The following is an 18,067-nucleotide window of genomic DNA, read 5'->3' on the forward strand; positions in this document are numbered from 1 at the left end:
GCCTTCCTGACCACCTGCTGCACCTGCAAGCTGGGTTTTTGCGACTCATGCACAAGGACCCCGAGGTCCCTCTGCACCGTCGCCTGCTGCAGTTTTTCGCCCCGTAAGTAATAGTCCTTCCTACCATTCTTCCTACCAAAGTGGACCACCTCACACTTGCCAACATTAAGTTCCATTTGCCATTTCCTGGCCCATTCGCCCAGCCTATCTAGATCCTTCTGCAGACTCTCCACACCCTCCGCACAATTTGCCGTTCCCCCAATCTTGGTGTCATCAGCAAGTTTTGACACCCTACGCTCGGTTCCCTCCTCCAGATCATCTATATAAATGGTAAAAAGCTGAGGCCCCAGCACCGACCCCTGGGGCACTCCACTAGTCACCATCCGCCAATCCGAATAGCACCCGTTGACCCCCACTCTCTGCCTTCTATTTGACAACCAATCCTCTATCCACGCTAACACCCTACCCCCAATTCCATGTCCCTCAACCTTCTGCAATAACCTCTTGTGAGGTACTTTGTCAAACGCCTTCTGAAAATCTAGAAAGACCACATCCACCGGCTCTCCTCTATCCACCGCTCTAGACACATCCTCATAGAACTCCAGTAAATTATGTAAAATAGTAAACAGTTGAGGCCCCAGCACCGATCCCTGCGCACTCCACTAGTCACCCATTGATTCCAACTCTGCTTCCTGTTAGACAACCAATCCTCAATCCACGCTAACACCTTACCCCCAACTCTGTGCACCCTAACCTTTTGCAGCAACCTTTTGTGAGGCACCTTATCAAACGCCTTCTGGAAATCTAAAAACACCACACCCACTGGTTCCCCTCTGTCTACCACACTAATCACATCCTCATAGAAATCCAATAAATTCATTAAACACGACTTCCCCTTCACGAATCCATGCTGAGTCTGCTTGATCAAGCTGTTCTTTTCTAGGTGTTTTGCTATTTCTTCTTTTGATGACGGATTCTAGCATTTTTCCAACTACGGACGTTAAGCTAACCGGCCTATAATTCCCTGCCTTTTGTGAGTGAGGAGAAAGCACAGCTCTGCCTACAGCTCAAGAATATGAATGAAGGGCATCCTTAATCTTGTACCCTGTTGGAATCTTTATTACAACGGATAGGACAATGAAGTAGCTATGAAGATTAAAATCTATAAACCGAGGTAATACATTTAGAAGCTTTGTCCTTTGAAGGATGATGAGTCACCCACACTGCATCAAACTCTGTGGTGTCTCATTATGCCAATGTTCATTTTTAATTGTTCTGTTCCCTAATGCTTACAAATTGTAAAATATGATGAAATGTGTTCAGCCAATTCTGGCTCACGCCAGCGCAGTCTCTCACCAGCAACACATGCTCATTTCACTTCAGCTTTGGCAGTGCAGCTGACCAGGAAATATTTGACCAAGCTGAGGACTGACTGGCCCGACTGAGACATGGTATCCTGGTCTCACAAAATGTGGTTGGTGGCACAATGCTGGAGATCCCAGTGTTTCCATCGGTAGAATGACGATTCTCATGATTCTGGTTATAAATTCTTCATGAGCTGCAGATTTCACACGTTTTGTATTCTGGGCCACCCAGTGAAATCTATCATTACTTCCTATGGGCAACATCTAAAATACGTTGCTGCAATTCAAGAGATTTCCCTCATTTGGCAGAGTTTGCTAACTTCACACGAGCTTGTGATTTGTGGTAGGGCTTGCGTCCCCAATCTGTAATTAAAACGTCAGAAAGCGATCCTGTTTTTGTTTCGTTATTGAAAGTCAACCTGTTTGCAGCCTGTTTTTAACTGTGGTTCAGTGTGGGTTTTCACTGCTGGTGAGAGTCTGAAGAATCATATTAGATATTTCAGTATTGGGCTGTACCGTGAATTGCATCAACCGCAAGATAAACTGGATAGATGATTAAACTTTGAAAAGACTATTATGTTTTTCCTAATGGCAGTTAGTCAGGAAATGCTGTAGCATAACAAGGACAGAGAGTCCATTTTTTCCACTACTGTAGGAGAGATGTCTATGTGTGTGTCCTTGATTAATCTGAAAGTAAAAATATTCTCTTAGATTAATCTATCAGTTTTTGGATTGTGGTCGATTGTAATAGTAGCAACTTTTAGCAGGATTGGTTTCGGTAATGAATTAACCTGGCAGTGGAAGTAACATATACATCATAGAATCCCTACAGCGCAGAAGGAAGCTATTCGACCCATTGAACCTGCAACAACAACAATTCCACTCAGGCCCTATCCCTGTAACGTCACACATTTACCCTATTAATCCCGCTGACATCAAGGGGCAATTTAACATGGCCAATCAACTTAACTCGCACATCTTTGGACTGTGGGCGACAACTGGAGCACCTGCAGGAAACCCATGCAGACATGGGGAGAATGTCCAAACTCCACACAGATAGTGACCCAAGGCTGAAATTGGACCCGGATCCCTGGAGTTGTGAGGCAACAGTGCTAACCACTGTGCCACCGCAAGTAAGCAATTAGTCTCTCATTCTGTCTCACTTGCACCAGAAGACAGGTGAATGCACTCAGATTTGATGCGCTTGTCTCTAGTTAAGAAACTGGTGGTTAGCGATTAATTTTTACTTTTCCGAATCATTCCAGTTTGCACCATGCCTGTAGAACAGTGAAGGTCACAATTGTGGTGATGCATTATTAAAGTGTTCTGCTCCAATTTTGGAGTTGATTTGGAGATAACTTGTTCTGTGAGTAGTTTGAAAGATCAGGACCATGACTTGTTGGGTCAAGATTCACTGTTGTGAGTTGCCTGTTAATGGGTGGTGAAGACTGTCTACTGCCATCATTTAAAAAATCAAATGATTTCTGCAACTCCACTTGCAAAACGATTGGATGAATCATGGGTGAGGTTTGGAGACTTCTGACCGCCAACTTTACAGCCATTGACCCCTTTCCAAAACTATATCTCCTGTTCTTTCATTGCCACTGGGCCAAAGCCCAAGAACTCCCTCAGTAAAAGCTCTGGGGGTGTACCCCTTCACCACGAGTTGCAGTGGTTTAAGAAGGCAGCTCACCACTGTAAATAGAACTCAGGTTGGTGAAGTTGAGGCCAAGACCCAGAGCTTTTCTATGCTGAGGGAGGTTAGTCTCATATGGCTGTCCTCTCACCCTCAGTGTCCCAGCCGTCTCCATTTATATTTCTTAAAAAAAAATCAAATTAATAAACTAACTGATCACCTCTCACAAGGGACATTGTAACAAAAAGGCAAGACCTGTGCCACTCCTGACTTTGAATTTTGTTGGTGGCTCAGTGGTTAGCATTGTTGCCTCACAGTGCCAGGGACCGGGTTTAATTCACAGCTTGGGTCAAAGTCTGTGGGTTTCCTCTGGGTGTTCTGGTTTCCTCCCACAGTCCAAAAGATGTCCTGGTCAGGTACACTGGCCATGCTGAATTCTCCCTCAGCGTACATAAGAACACAAGAAATAGGAGCAGGAGTAGGCCTTCTAGCCCCTCGAGCCTGCCCCGCCATTCAATAAGATCATGGCTGATCTGTCGTGGCTCAGTTCCACATTCCCGCCCTCTCCCCATAACCCTTAATCCCCTTGCCTATCAAAAACCTATCAACCCGCATCTTAAAAATATTGAGTGAGGCAGCCTCCACCACCTCAACGGGCAGAGAATTCCAGAGATTCACCACCCTTTGAGTGAAGAAGTTCCTCCTCAACTCTGCTCTAAACTGCACCCCCCTTTATCCTGAGGCTGTGCCCTCTAGTCCTACTGTCCTTTCTGAGCGGGAAGAGCCTCTCCCCCTCTATCCTATCCATCCCATTCAACATCTTATACGTCTCAATGAGATCTCCCCTCATTCTTCTAAACTCTAACGAGTACAAGCCTAGTTTATTCAGCCTCTCCTCATAGTTCAATCCCCTCAACTCCGGAATCAGCCGAGTAAACCTCCTCTGCACTCCCTCCGAGGCCAAAATATCCTTGCGTAAGTGCGGCGACCAAAACTGCACACAGTACTCCAGCTGCGGCCTCACCAGTGCCCTATACAGCTGCAGCAAGACCCCCCTACTTTTATATTCAATCCCCCTCTCTATGAAGGCCAGCATCCCATTCGCCTTCCTGACCACCTGCTGCACCTGCAGGCTGGGTTTTTGCAACTCATGCACAAGGACCCTGAGGTCCCTCTGCACCGTCGCATGCTGCAGTTTTTCGCCATGTAAGTAATAGTCCTTCCTACCATTATTCCTACCAAAGTGGACAACCTCACATTTGCCAACATTAAATTCCATTTGCCAGTTCCTGGCCCATTCGCCCAGCCTATCTAGATCCTTCTGCAGACTCTCCACACCCTCCGCACAATTTGCTGTTCCACCGATCTTGGTGTCATCAGCAAATTTCGACACCATACACTCGGTTCCCTCCTCCAGATCATCTATATAAATGGTGAATAGCTGAGGCCCCAGCACCGACCCCTGGGGCACTCCACTAGTCACCAACCGCCAATCCGAATAGCACCCATTGACCCCGACTCTCTGCCTCCTATTTGACAGCCAATCCTCTATCCACGCTAACACCCTACCCCCAACTCCATGTCCCCTGACGTTCTGCAATAACCTCTTGTGAGGCACCTTGTCAAACACCTTCTGAAAATCAAGAAAGACCACATCCACCGGCTCTCCTCTATCCACTGCCCTAGACACATCCTCATAGAACTCCAATAAGTTTGTCAGACACGACGTCCCCTTAACGAAACCATGCTGCGTCTGCTCTACCAAACAATTCTCCTCAAGATGCCTCGTTATTTTCTCCTTGATCACAGATTCTAACATTTTTCCTACAACAGACGTTAAACTAACCAGCCTATAATTCCCCGCCTTTTGCCTGCCACCCTTCTTAAATAACAGCGTAACATTAGCCGTTTTCCAATCTTCCGGCACTTCCCTGGAATCCAGCGACGTTTGGAAAATAATCACCAAGGCATCCACTATCACCTCCGCCATTTCCTTCAGAACCCTTGGATGCATTCCATCCGGTCCTGGGGACTTGTCCACAATCAATCCCTCCAGTCTGTCGAGCACCGCCTCTCTAGTAACAATAATGTCATTCAGGCCCTCCACTCCTACCATCTTTCCATCGCTAACACCCGGCAAATTACTCACGTCCTCCTCCGTGAAGACCGAAACAAAAAAGTTATTCAAACAAAAAAGTATCTGAACAGGCACCAAAGTAGTGACGAAGGATTTTCACAGTAATTTCATTGCAGTGTTAATGTAAGCCTACTTACAACACTAATAAATAAACTTAAAGGAAACTTAACAAATCAAATTCAAATGTTGTTTCTGGAGCTGATGATGCATGCCAGTCCCTGGGTATCCCCCAATTTATATTCTTTCTGAAATTAATTAAATAAAATGATGGGCTAGCACCTCCTTAAAGGCACACTGTATGTATTAAAAAAACTGGAAACTTATCAAATCAAGATGTATTCCAGGACTGAGGATGCATTTCAGACTCTGGAACCCATTGCATATGGAAGACTGGTGGACATTGTGCTTCCTCCCTAGAACAACTGGGTATGAACGTAATCATGGTCAGGACAGTCAGGTCTATTCCCGTATTTATCTGTTCTTTTCAGGGGAGTAGAATACTGCAAAGTAATTAACAATTGACATAGGGGACAGGATCCCCTCTATTTATAGACTCTTGAATAAAATAGAAAAGACAGGGGTGATGGGTCCTGGTGGGACACTAACTAAAACAAAACTTCAAAGGAAACTTAATAAACTAGACTAAAATATCATTTCCGGGGATGATGATGTACCCCAGCTCCCGCAGTGCCCACCCGGCATGGAAGGCCTGAAGCGTGATAATGGACACAACACATTCCCTCTCCAAGCCACCCAGCCATGAATATAGCCATGACAGAAGGGGCAAACAGTCTGTCCCCCTTCCCTCCCACTCCTCCACACCAGATGGCAAATGTTAAGAGTGTAGGGCTGGAGTGCAACCATAAGATGAGGAGCAGCCCCTTCAAATATATCCCCTATTTATATATACTCAACGTACTGCATTAAACCAAGCCCTTCACCTGTTTTCAATTTAACTAACATATTGTTAACAGCCATCACTTGCTCAAAGACTGATAGGGATGTACAGTAAATACGGATGTTGCCAGCAATGCCCTCATCCCTTGAATTAATCAAGAAAGTGTCCTTCCTTATGTAGAGAAGAACAAAACTGGAGGCCATCAACATAAGATTGTCACCAAAAAATCCAGTAGAATAATTCAGAAGAGACTTCTTTACCCAAAGAGTGGACAGAATGTGGAACTTGCTGCTATATAAGAGGAAGTTGGGTGAACACTTGGCATGTCATAACACTCAAGGCTATGGGCCAAGTGCTGGTAAATGGGATTATGTGGGAGATCAGGTGTTTCTTGTGTGTCGGTGCAGACTTGATGGGCCAAAGGGCCTCTTCTGCACTATGATTTTTAACACACTAGGGAGCAAATGTTGGTGAGATTTGTTGATAGAACTTCTTGAGAAAGACCTAGAGAAGGTTCAAGTGGCATAGAAACAATAGAGTGGGCTGGTTGAACCATATAACCTGTTTCTGTGCTGCAGATTCTATTTAACAGTGTAACCCTGTATGCTTTTGAGGCAATTCTTAAAATGCTTATAGGGGCTTTATATACTTCATGATATTGTGCGTGATATAAATGGCAGATTACTGGAATGGAGAAGAATTTTCCCATCCCGCCTGCCACAGAAATCATAGTGGGTGGAGGTGGGGGGACCATGCAAAGGTCCGTTGACCTCTGGTGGGATTTTCTGGTTTTGGGCTGAGCACGATCAGAAAATCCCACCCCTAAAATTAATTGTGGATATGGTGTTCCTATCTTAAAACCCAGTTCTTGACTACTATCTGAATCATTGGTGGTGATCATCATGGTGAACTAGAGAATTCCACAGTTCCTGTATATGAATCTTGCGTGGGAAATGCTGAGCCAGCAGCTGGAAACGAAAACATGGAATTAAATGAAAAGAAGGGAATCAAAAGAAGGAGGATTAAAGGATTATTTGAGAGATCAAAGGAAATATGCTGTTAATTGGATAGCGCTGGGCACAGTATGCACGCCCATTCTGATGGTGAGGAGAGACTAATAGCGAGAAACAAACATGCACTCAGCACCAAGATAGAGAAAGCAATCTTGGGCCAGCAGCACGTTATGGAAGTGGAAGTAGCCAATCTTTATGATGGAGAGCAAATGAGATTGGAAGTACAACTCGGGTAAATAGATTTCAAGCCAGTTTCATTGAATTCATACAGTGTAGAAGAGGCCATTCGGCCCAATTCTCTGACGTTATCTGACCCAGGCACTCTCCCCACCATAAATAAATTCCATAGAATCAGAGAGCCCCATTGAATCTGCACCCTCTGACAGTTTCTTACCCAGGCCCTTTTCCCTGCCCTAACCCTGTAACCTCATACATTACCTTCCATCTAACTTGCATGTCTTGGGACACTAAGGGACAAATTAGCATGGCCAATCTACCTAACCCACACATCTGTGAACTATGGGAGAAGATCGGTGCATCCAGAGGAAACGCACGCAGACACAGGAAGAATGTGCAAACTCCACACAGCCACACAAGACAGTGGCAGCAATATAGAATCTGTAGCAGATGAATGAAAGTGCTGAGGGTAAGTTTGACTTTGGGACATACTGTAAACTGGGTGATATTGGATCAACTATCAGTTATACATCTTCAGACTTTCAAGAATTCTTCAAATTTCTGAATTCCAAAAAAAGCACCAGTTTTTTCTTTATTACCATTATTCTGATCATTATTTAACCACTTTCCTTCAATCCAGTCTCTCGTTTTTGCCCTCAAGAGGCGATAGGTAGAGAATAATAATTTTGAAGGACAGGTGAGACAATGAAACAAATTGAAGTGCTCAAATGAGGAGAAGGTACAAGAGGGATATCTTGTAACAATTCTTGTTCACTTGTTAGGAGAAAAAAACACATTAATTTCTAAGTAACAGCTATACCAAGGCTTACAGCCTCATGGCTGTGGCCAGCTCCGGAGAATATTCAGGAGTAGAATCAAGGTGACCCTTACCCTGCTTCCTGATTGGTTTCGTGGGTCACGTTATCCTTATTCTGCTGATTTAATACTTTGAGACAATCACCACAACCCTCCCCCTGCAAGTCCATTCATAGAAATGTTAGTACTCAATTTATACAGTACCAAATAATTAAATATTTAGTACATGAATCCAGTCTATTATAAGTTGCATCTTTTGGGGGTGGGACGGTTCAACTTCTAGTGAAGCAGTGTAACTCCTCTGAATGGGCTGCTTCCACTGGATAGCTGTCAGTTGAAATCACAATGACAGGTGTCTCTTCAGGCACAAGTAGTTCAATTCTATCTGTTTCTATGGGGATGTCAGTTCCTATAACAATGATACTTTAATGGTTAGATAATCGGCAACATTTCCTGATGGCAGTGTACTGCCTAATGGCAGTACTGGCTGCTGGGGCGATTCTCGCTGTCTCAAATGGTCAGCACATTTCCAGATGATCCTTCCTTCCACGCCACTTGATAAGACAGGTGCAGTTTTGGAGGCAATGACTCGAGCGATCCAACCCGACCCACTTCCAAATTTCCTCCATTCGCCATAAATGACCGTGTTGACTATCATGAATCACAGTTTGCCTTCTGCCTGCTTTGGCTAGGTTCTGCTGTCCCCAGCAAAGTTGGAAGCACAAGACGCAGTCTCGTTCTAGGTTGACAGTTCATTAACATTGTTGAATGCGGAGCGGTATGCAGAGTTATCGAAAGAAATGAAATTCTTAGCGACTTGACAGAGTAGTCCAAAGAGGATGTTTCCCTTTGAGGGGAAATCTACAAAGAACAAGGGCCATAGTCTCAGAATGAGGGGCCACATATCTAAGATAGAAATGAGGAGTAATTTCTTCCGAGTGAAAGTTTATGGACTTTTCTTCTCCAGAGAGCTGTCTGAATCATTGAATATATTCAAAGCTGAGATAGACAGATTTTAAAAAATATAGGGGAGTTAAAGACTATGGGTAATAGTCATGATCCTATTGAATAGTAGAATAGGCTTGAGGGGCTGAATGGATTATCCCATTAAGTTTTATGTTGATGTTTAAATATCCAATAGATGTATTTTTTGTTTTTACATAGCCTCCATCGCAATATCAGGCTGTGATACAAACAAAGCATGTTTAATGTCGGAAATATGTTTATATGTTTACCGTGACTTCTGTTGATGTGCTAGTTGACAAAGTGTACAGCATACTGCACAGATCATGTCATCTCGGGAGAATCTGTGCCTCCATCTCGGAGGGGGTTTCTACTTCAATATTTCAGTATCAAGCTAAAAGACTTTATTTCAAGAAAGTGAACTTTGCAACCGCTCACTCACCACACCACCAATCCTGTCCCACCCTGTTTACACTCTTGTGATTGCGGTTGGATCAGCTGTAAAGTACCGGAATGCAGAATGTCAGTGTGAGTGAGACTGGATAACCATATCCCAAAGATACCGTGGTGGCCCATGATTTCACTGGTAATCTGAACATCTGGTGAGGCCACAACTGGAGTATTGTGTGCCATTCTGATCATCATATTATAGGAAGGGTGTAATTGCTGTGGGGAAAGTATAGAGGAGGTTTACAAGAATGTTGCAAGAGCTGGAAAAGTGTAGCTACGAGGAGAGATGGGATAGATTGGGGTTATTTTCCTTGGAACAAAGAAGGCTGAGGGGTGACTTGATCGAGGTATTCAAGATTATCAGAGAAAGAGATAGTGGACAGGTTAAAATTGTTTTCCCAGCAGAGAATTCTAAAATTAGGGGACATAGATTCAAGATAAATGGCAGTAGGTATAGAGGGGACATGAAGAACTTTTTTTACATAGAGAAGGTAGTGGGTGTCTGAAATTCACTGCCCAAGTTGGTGGTGGAGGCAAAGACCCTGAACTCTATTAAAAAGTACCTTAAGTGCTATAAGATACAAGGCTATGGGCTGGGTGCAGATGGTGGGATCAGAAAGGGGACCTGGGTGTCCTTGGGTTGGCATGGAAAAGATGGGCCAAATGGCCTCTTTCTAAGCTGTAACTTTCCTATGGCCACTTGCATAGTGGATTGGACTCTTGTTGTGTTTAAGCCCAAAGCTTAGTTTCCAACAACTGAACATTAATGTTTTGCCTCATCAGATGATCGCAATAGAGTTTTGCCATTTAACTTTGGGCTATCGAGAGAATCACAGATTAACTGAGTTGCTGCAAGGTCTTTCATCTCATTTCATTTCATTCCTCTTCTCAGTTGCCAGGCTACCAATCTGAGACTCTTCCTATTGTCAGATTGGTTAATTGTCTCAGCCTTGACAATCTTGCACCAACTCAGCTGTTGACGTCTCTGGGAGGATAAATGATTGTTGACTTCTGGCTTAAATTAGCCTGGTAAAAAGTCTGACAACACCAGGTTTTAGTCCAACCGATTTATTTGATAGTAAACTCACAAGCTTTCGAGGTTTCCCTCTTCGTCAGGTGAATAGAGAGTTCTGGCCTCGGACAGAACATTTAAAGCACAGACAGTTTAGAGATTACTGATTAGAATGCGAATCTTTACACCTAACCTGCTGTTCAAGTCCTAAAGTGGCTGACAATGTATGTGGAAGGAGCACTAATCACAGGTTAAAGAGATGTGTATTGTCTCCAGACAGCACAGTGAGTGAGGTTTTGCAAACCCAGGCAAGTCATGGGGGTTACAGATAGTGCGACATGAGCCCAAGATCCCTGTTGAGACCGTCCTCATGTGTGTGGAACTTGGCTATCAGTCTCTGCTCAGCGACTCTGCGCTGTCGTGTGTCGTGAAGGCCGCCTCGGAGAACGCTTACCCGAAGGTCAGAGGCTGAATGCCCGTGACCACTGAAGTGTTCGCCAACAGGAAGGGAACAGTCTTGCCTGGTGATTGTCGAGCAATGTTCGTTCATCCGTTGTCGTAGCGTCTGCATGGTCTCCCCAACGTACCATGCTTCGGGACATCCTTTCTTGCAACGTATCAGGTAGACAATGTTGGCCGAGTTGCAAGAGTATTTACCGTGTACCTGGTGGATGGTATTCTCACGTGTGATGATGGTATCCGTGTCGATGATCCGGCATGTCTTGCAGAGGTTGCTGTGGCAAGGTTGTGTGGTGTTGTCGTCACTGTTCTCCTGAAGACTGGGTAGTTTGCTGCGAACAATGGTCTGTTTGAGGTTGTGTGGTTGTCTGAAGGCAAGAAGTGGGGGTGTGGGGATGGCCCTGGCGAGATGTTCATCTTCATCAATGATACGTTGAAGACTCCGGAGAAGATGTCGTAGCTTCTCCGCTCCGGGGAAGTACTGGACGACGAAGGGTACTCTGTCCACTGTGTCCCGTGTTTGTCTTCTGAGGAGATCGGTGCGGTTTTTCGCCGCGGCGCATCGGAACTGTCCATCTATGAGTCGAGCGCCATATCCTGTTCTTATGAGGGCATCTTTCAGCGCCTGGAGGTGTCTGTCACGATCCTCCTCATCTGAGCAAATCCTGTGTATACGGAGGGCTTGTCCATAGGGAATGGCTTCTTTAACATGTGTAGGGCGGAAGCTGGAGAAGTGGAGCACAATGCTCCACTTCTCCAGCTTCCGCCCTACACATGTTAAAGAAGCCATTCCCTATGGACAAGCCCTCCGTATACACAGGATTTGCTCAGATGAGGAGGATCGTGACAGACACCTCCAGGCGCTGAAAGATGCCCTCATAAGAACAGGATATGGCGCTCGACTCATAGATGGACAGTTCCGATGCGCCGCGGCGAAAAACCGCACCGATCTCCTCAGAAGACAAACACGGGACACAGTGGACAGAGTACCCTTCGTCGTCCAGTACTTCCCCGGAGCGGAGAAGCTACGACATCTTCTCCGGAGTCTTCAACGTATCATTGATGAAGATGAACATCTCGCCAGGGCCATCCCCACACCCCCACTTCTTGCCTTCAGACAACCACACAACCTCAAACAGACCATTGTTCGCAGCAAACTACCCAGTCTTCAGGAGAACAGTGACGACAACACCACACAACCTTGCCACAGCAACCTCTGCAAGACATGCCGGATCATCGACACGGATACCATCATCACACGTGAGAATACCATCCACCAGGTACACGGTAAATACTCTTGCAACTCGGCCAACATTGTCTACCTGATACGTTGCAAGAAAGGATGTCCCGAAGCATGGTACGTTGGGGAGACCATGCAGACGCTACGACAACGGATGAACGAACATTGCTCGACAATCACCAGGCAAGACTGTTCCCTTCCTGTTGGCGAACACTTCAGTGGTCACGGGCATTCAGCCTCTGACCTTCGGGTAAGCGTTCTCCGAGGCGGCCTTCACGACACACGACAGCGCAGAGTCGCTGAGCAGAGACTGATAGCCAAGTTCCACACACATGAGGACGGTCTCAACAGGGATCTTGGGCTCATGTCGCACTATCTGTAACCCCCATGACTTGCCTGGGTTTGCAAAACCTCACTCACTGTGCTGTCTGGAGACAATACACATCTCTTTAACCTGTGATTAGTGCTCCTTCCACACACATTGTCAGCCACTTTAGGACTTGAACAGCAGGTTAGGTGTGAAGATTCGCATTCTAATCAGTAATCTCTAAACTGTCTGTGCTTTATATGCTCTCTCCGAGGCCAGAACTCTCCGTTCACCTGACGAAGGGGGGAACCTCGAAAGCTTGTGAGTTTACTATCAAGTAAATCGCTTGGAGTAAAACCTGGTGTTGTCAGACTTTTTACTGTGTTTACCCAGTCCAACGCCAGCACATCATTAAATTAGCCTTTCAGAGCTGTGCTCTTGCAGTGATGTACAAAGTTCACTTTTGACTATCCCATAAAGTAAGCTGTGTAGCTCCTCGAAGGTCATTTCTCAGTTTGAAGTTGAAGAGTCTGAATTATTGCTTGTAACTCCAGAGATTTGAACTCAAATACTCTCTGGCAGTGTAATCCAGCGACCTGTTTGTTCAGTATTTTGCTCCTTCCCCTCTATTTCGACATTGTGCCCTATGGGTCAATGATTAGATAAAAGCAAATTGCTGCGGATGCTGGAATCTGAAAGCAAAACAGAAAATGCTGGAAAATCTCAGCAGATCTGACAGCACCTGTGGAGAGAGAACAGAGTCAGTGCAGAGGGAACAGAGCCAGCGTTTTGTGCCTGGATGGCTCTTCTATATGAGTTAGTGATTGTTACTTGCTCTCTTTGCATCCCAGCCCCGGTTAATGTAAATCCTCCCATCTGTGTCCCAAAATTAAAAAAGTAGAAGTTTCTTCATAATAATATGACCAGACAAATGGCAATGTTCATTGACTACAAACTGAACTTTGAATCTGACCCTTAAACACACACAGTTAATGTGTCTTCAGTCAGGGAGGCGATGGTATTATCGCCAGACTATTCACGTAGAAACTCAGCTAGTGTTCTGGGGACCCGGGTTCAAATCCCACCATGGCAGATGTTGGAATTTGAATTCAATAAAAAAAATCTGGAATTAAGAATCTACTGATGACCATGAAACCATTGTCAATTATTGGAAAAACCCATCCAATTCACTAATGTCCTTTAGGGAAAGAAATCTACTGTCCTTACCCGGTCTGGCCTACATGTGACTCCAGAGCCACAGCAATGTGGTTGACTCTCAATTGCTCTCTGAAATGGCCTAGCAAGACACTCCATTGTATCAAACACTCAAGATGGCAGCTCACCACCACCACCTCAAAGGCAACTAGGCATGGGCAATAAATGTTGGCTAGCCAGTGACACCCATGTCCCATGAATGAATAAAAATAAAAATCACAGCGACTGCTCCAGTTAGGTATTGTGAAGATGAATGCCACTGACTTTGGTTCCAATGACTCCAGTCCATCAACTCTATTCCTTGTCTGGGCAACTGTGTGATTTGATTTGATTTTGAATTTGATCTAACTTATTATTGTTATATGTGTTAGTATACAGTGAAAAGTATTGTTTCTTGCATGCTATACAGACAAAGCATACCATTCATAGAGAAGGAAAGGAGTGTAGAATTTAGTGCTACAGCCATAGCTAAGGTGTAGAGAAATATCAATTTAGTGCAAGATAGGTCCATTCAGAAGTCTGATGGCAACAGGGAAGAAGCTGTTCTTGGTTGGTATGCGATCTCAGACTTTTGTATCATTTTCCTGAAGGAAGAAAGTGGAAGAGAGTAAGTCCGGGATGCGTGGGGTCCTTGATTATGCTGGCTGCTTTTCCAAGGCAGCGGAAAGTGTAGACAGAGTCAGTGGATGGGAGGCTGGTTTGCGTGATGGACTGGCCCCCATTCATGATCCTTTCTCGTTTCTTACGGTCTTGGGCAGAGCAGGAGCCATATTTAAACTGTGATGCAAGAAATAATGCTTTCTATGATGCATCTGTAAAAGCTGGTGAGAGTCATAACATTCATGCCAGATTCCCTTAGTCTTCTGAGAAAGTAGAGGCTGTGGTAGCTTTTCTTATCTATAGTGTCAGCATGGGGGACCAGGGCAGGTTGCTCGTGATCTGGACACCTAAAAACTTGAAGAAACAAACTGTCATATTTGACCTCAAGGTGAGCTTTCACCCACATATCCACAGCTAAGACTATTGGATTACTCCATCTCTAACAAGGGTTGTCCCTGTCTGTGCCTCAGCTCTTCTGTGGCTGATACCCCTTCATCCATGCCTGTGTTACCTCTGGATGTGACAATTCCAAGATCATCCAACACTCTGGTCAGGTACCCTAACTTGCACCAAATCTTTTTATGCCCATGACCCCTGTGCTCACTGACCTACAGTGATCCCAGGTTGGGCAGTGTCTTAATTTTAAAACTCTCATCTTTGTTTTCCAAATCCATCCATGGCCTCACCCCTCCCTATCTTTGCAACCTCCTTCAGTCCCACAACCCTCTGAGATACTGCCTGCGTTCATGTAATTTTGGCTTTTTGACCATTCCAATCTTAATTGTGCCATTGTTGGCGGCCGTGGCTTCAGCAGCCTCGGGCCTGACTCCATCTGCATCATTAACCTCGCTTTTTTCCTTTTAAGGCAGTCTTTCAAACCTAGCTCATTGACCAAGCATTTGGTCATCCAACTTAATATCGCTTCATGTGGCTCACTGCCTCAATTTGTTTCTAAAAATTCTGTGAAGCCCTTTACAATGTTTTATGACAATTAACAGTTTGAGGGCGGCACAGTGGTTAGCACTGCTGCCTCACAGCACCAGGGACCTATGTTCGATGCGTGGAGTCACTGTGTGGAGTTTGCACATTCTCCCCATGTCCGTATGGGTTTCCTCCGGGTGCTCTGGTTTCCTCCCACAGTCCAGAAATGTGCGGGTTAGATTGATTGGCCATGCTAAATTGCCCATTAGTGTCAGGGGGACTAGCAGGGTAAATAGTGGAGTTATGGGGATAGAGCCTGTGTGGGATTGTGGTTGATGCAGACTCAGTAGGCCAAATGGCCTCCATCTGCACTGTAGAGATTCTAAAGGTACTATTAAAATTCAAGCTGCTGCTTCTCAACCCCAGTCACCAATCTTGGTTTTGCTTCTTTTCTAAGATACTAGGTGACACAATGGCTAGCACTGCTGCCTCACAATATCATGGACCCAGGTTCAATTCTGGCCTTGGATGACTGTCTGTGTGGAGTTTGAATGCTCCTCCTGTTTGCGTGGGTTTCTTCTGGTTTCCTCCCACACTCCAAAGATGTGCAGGTTAGGTGGGTTGGGTATGCTAAATTGCCCCTTAGTGTCAGGGTTTTATTTAGCAGCATAAATACATGGGGTTACAAGGACAGGGCCAGGTTGGGATTGTTGTTGGTGCAAGCTTGATGAGCTGAAGTGCCTCCTTCTGCATTATAAGGGCTCTATGATACTGGTTTTCTCTGATTCAAAAGCTGTCAACCCCTTGCTTATCTACCCAGTAGCAATATGGCTGTTGCTTCAGTTCACTTGCAATTATCAGGGACAGAAGGGAGCCATCATGGACTCTAGGACATATCACTTAATATCTTCATCCTCTTAGTGTCATCTAACACCACTTAACGTCACCTGCCTACTTCTGTCTTTCTCTTCAGGTAGTTACTGTTCTAACCCCTGATACAATCCTCGTTTATCAAAGGATCACCAGAGAGTAACTTCACCAGAGCATCTTTGTACATCACATTGCTTCCCCCCTGTTCATTTCTAAGGCCACCTGCCAAGAACAGGTAAAACTATTGGTCAACAAGGAAGATACACCTCCTTTTGAAGTGATGCTGATTGTTTTCATGCCTTGACAGTGGCAGCACCTTGAGGGTTAAAATGTTCTTTTGCCGGAAGCTATTCCTCATTCGCTGCACGAGGTGTCTGTTTTAAGAGTCAGTCTATTATCTATGCATTTTGCTCCAAGCCAACTGAAGGCTAAAGCTATTTCTGTTGAGTCACAGTTTGGGCAATGGTGAAGCTTTTTTTCTATTGCGTCGCTTAACGCCTGGAATTAGTGTAATCATTATAAACTTGCATTAACTAGTTTCATTCGCTTTACCAAATTCCACAATAGTTTTATAACTGGGCTTTTAACCTGAGCTATAAACGAATTATAACTCTCACGTAATATAACTGAAATTCCAAATCTGTTCCCATCAAACACGTTTTGAAACCAAAACTCTGAAATGCTGTGTAACAAAGAACAGCTTATAATGTAACATCGCTCTTTGGAACGAGAGAGAGAGGGACAATGAGGGAACAGCAGGCCAGTTTGTTTTATATCAGTCATCGGGAAAACAGTGGAGTCCATTATTAAGAAAATGTACCAGGGCATTTTGCCTATTGAGTCAAATGCCTTTATGAAAGGGAAATTGTTTGTTGGACAATTGTGGATGTCAATGGCCTCGCTTTTTATTTTCAAGATGGCTCCTGAGTGTTCAGTTCCTGAGGAAGCTTCTTATTGTGTGTCTCTATTCTTGGCCATCCACTGTCATCTGTTGCTGTTTCTCCCCCAATCTCCTCCCTTTGGAATATTTATGTTCCGGCTCTAGTAGTAGCTTTGTGTTAACACTGCTGCCTCACAGCGCCACAGGGATCCAGGTTCGATTCCCGGCTTGGATCACTTGGTGTGGAATCTGCATGTTCTCCCCATGTCAGCCTGGGCTTCTTCCATGCGCTCTGGTTTCCTCCCATAGTCCGAAAGATGTGCTGGTTAAGTACATTGGCCATGCTAAATTCTCCCTCAGTGTACCTGGACAGGCGCCAGAGCATGGCGACTTGGGGATTTCACAGTAACATCAATGCAGTATTAATGTAAGCTTACTTGTGATACTAAAAAATAAACGTTTTAAAAACTTAAGATCTGGAATGTACTGTCTGAGTGTGTGGTGGAGACAGATTCACATAGTGACTGGTTAGGATCTGGAATGACGTGAATTGCTAGCTTAAATTGCTACTATCCTTGACCATACCTAGTCCCTACTTTTCTCAATCAGCACTGGATCTTTTCTCAAATTTGGGTTGGGGGTCTCAGCATTACCCACCACCAGGATTGTCTGGTCCCGCTGAAAGTCAATAAATAAACTTCTGGCTCAGTCACTGAATTTCCCGTGGCGGGTCTTGCCATAATAGAGCCAGAAATGCCCAGCCAGGGTTTCCAAGTTCCCAGGCTTCCCTAGAAATGAAGATTTATTTCTGTACTGAATCATAGAATCTAACAGTGCAGAAGAGGCCATTCAGCCCATCAGGTCTCCAACAGAGTATCTTACACGGACCCTCTTCCCTGTCCTACCCCTGTAACCTGTAAATTTCCCATAGTTGATCCATCTAATCTACACATCTCAAGATGCTAAGGGAAATTTTACCAGGGCCAATCTACCTAACCTGCACGTTTTTGGACTGCGGGAAGAAACCGGAGCACCCGGAGGAAACTCATGCAGACACGAGGAGAATGTGCAAACTCCACACAGTCACTCAAGGCTGGAATCGAGCCTGG

The 18,067-nt window shown here is 45.0% G+C and overlaps 1 protein-coding gene across 4 annotated transcripts in view; it reads left to right on the forward strand.

Annotated features, from left to right (window-relative positions):
- Window positions 1–18,067, forward strand: part of LOC145347598 (volume-regulated anion channel subunit LRRC8D-like) — a 104,632-nt gene that overhangs the window by 75,442 nt on the left and 11,123 nt on the right. The window contains exon 3 of one of the 4 annotated variants that reach the window (XM_080195192.1): window positions 16,182–16,313. The exons of the other annotated variants lie outside the window; for them this stretch is intronic. The gene's annotated coding sequence lies outside the window, so the exon portion shown is untranslated. The remainder of the gene's footprint in view (window positions 1–16,181; window positions 16,314–18,067) is intronic. 4 annotated transcript variants of the gene reach the window in all.

The sequence above is a fragment of the Carcharhinus amblyrhynchos genome, chromosome 9 (genome assembly GCF_965287045.1).
Source record: "Carcharhinus amblyrhynchos chromosome 9, sCarAmb.v2.hapA, whole genome shotgun sequence".
NCBI lineage: Eukaryota > Metazoa > Chordata > Chondrichthyes > Carcharhiniformes > Carcharhinidae > Carcharhinus > Carcharhinus amblyrhynchos.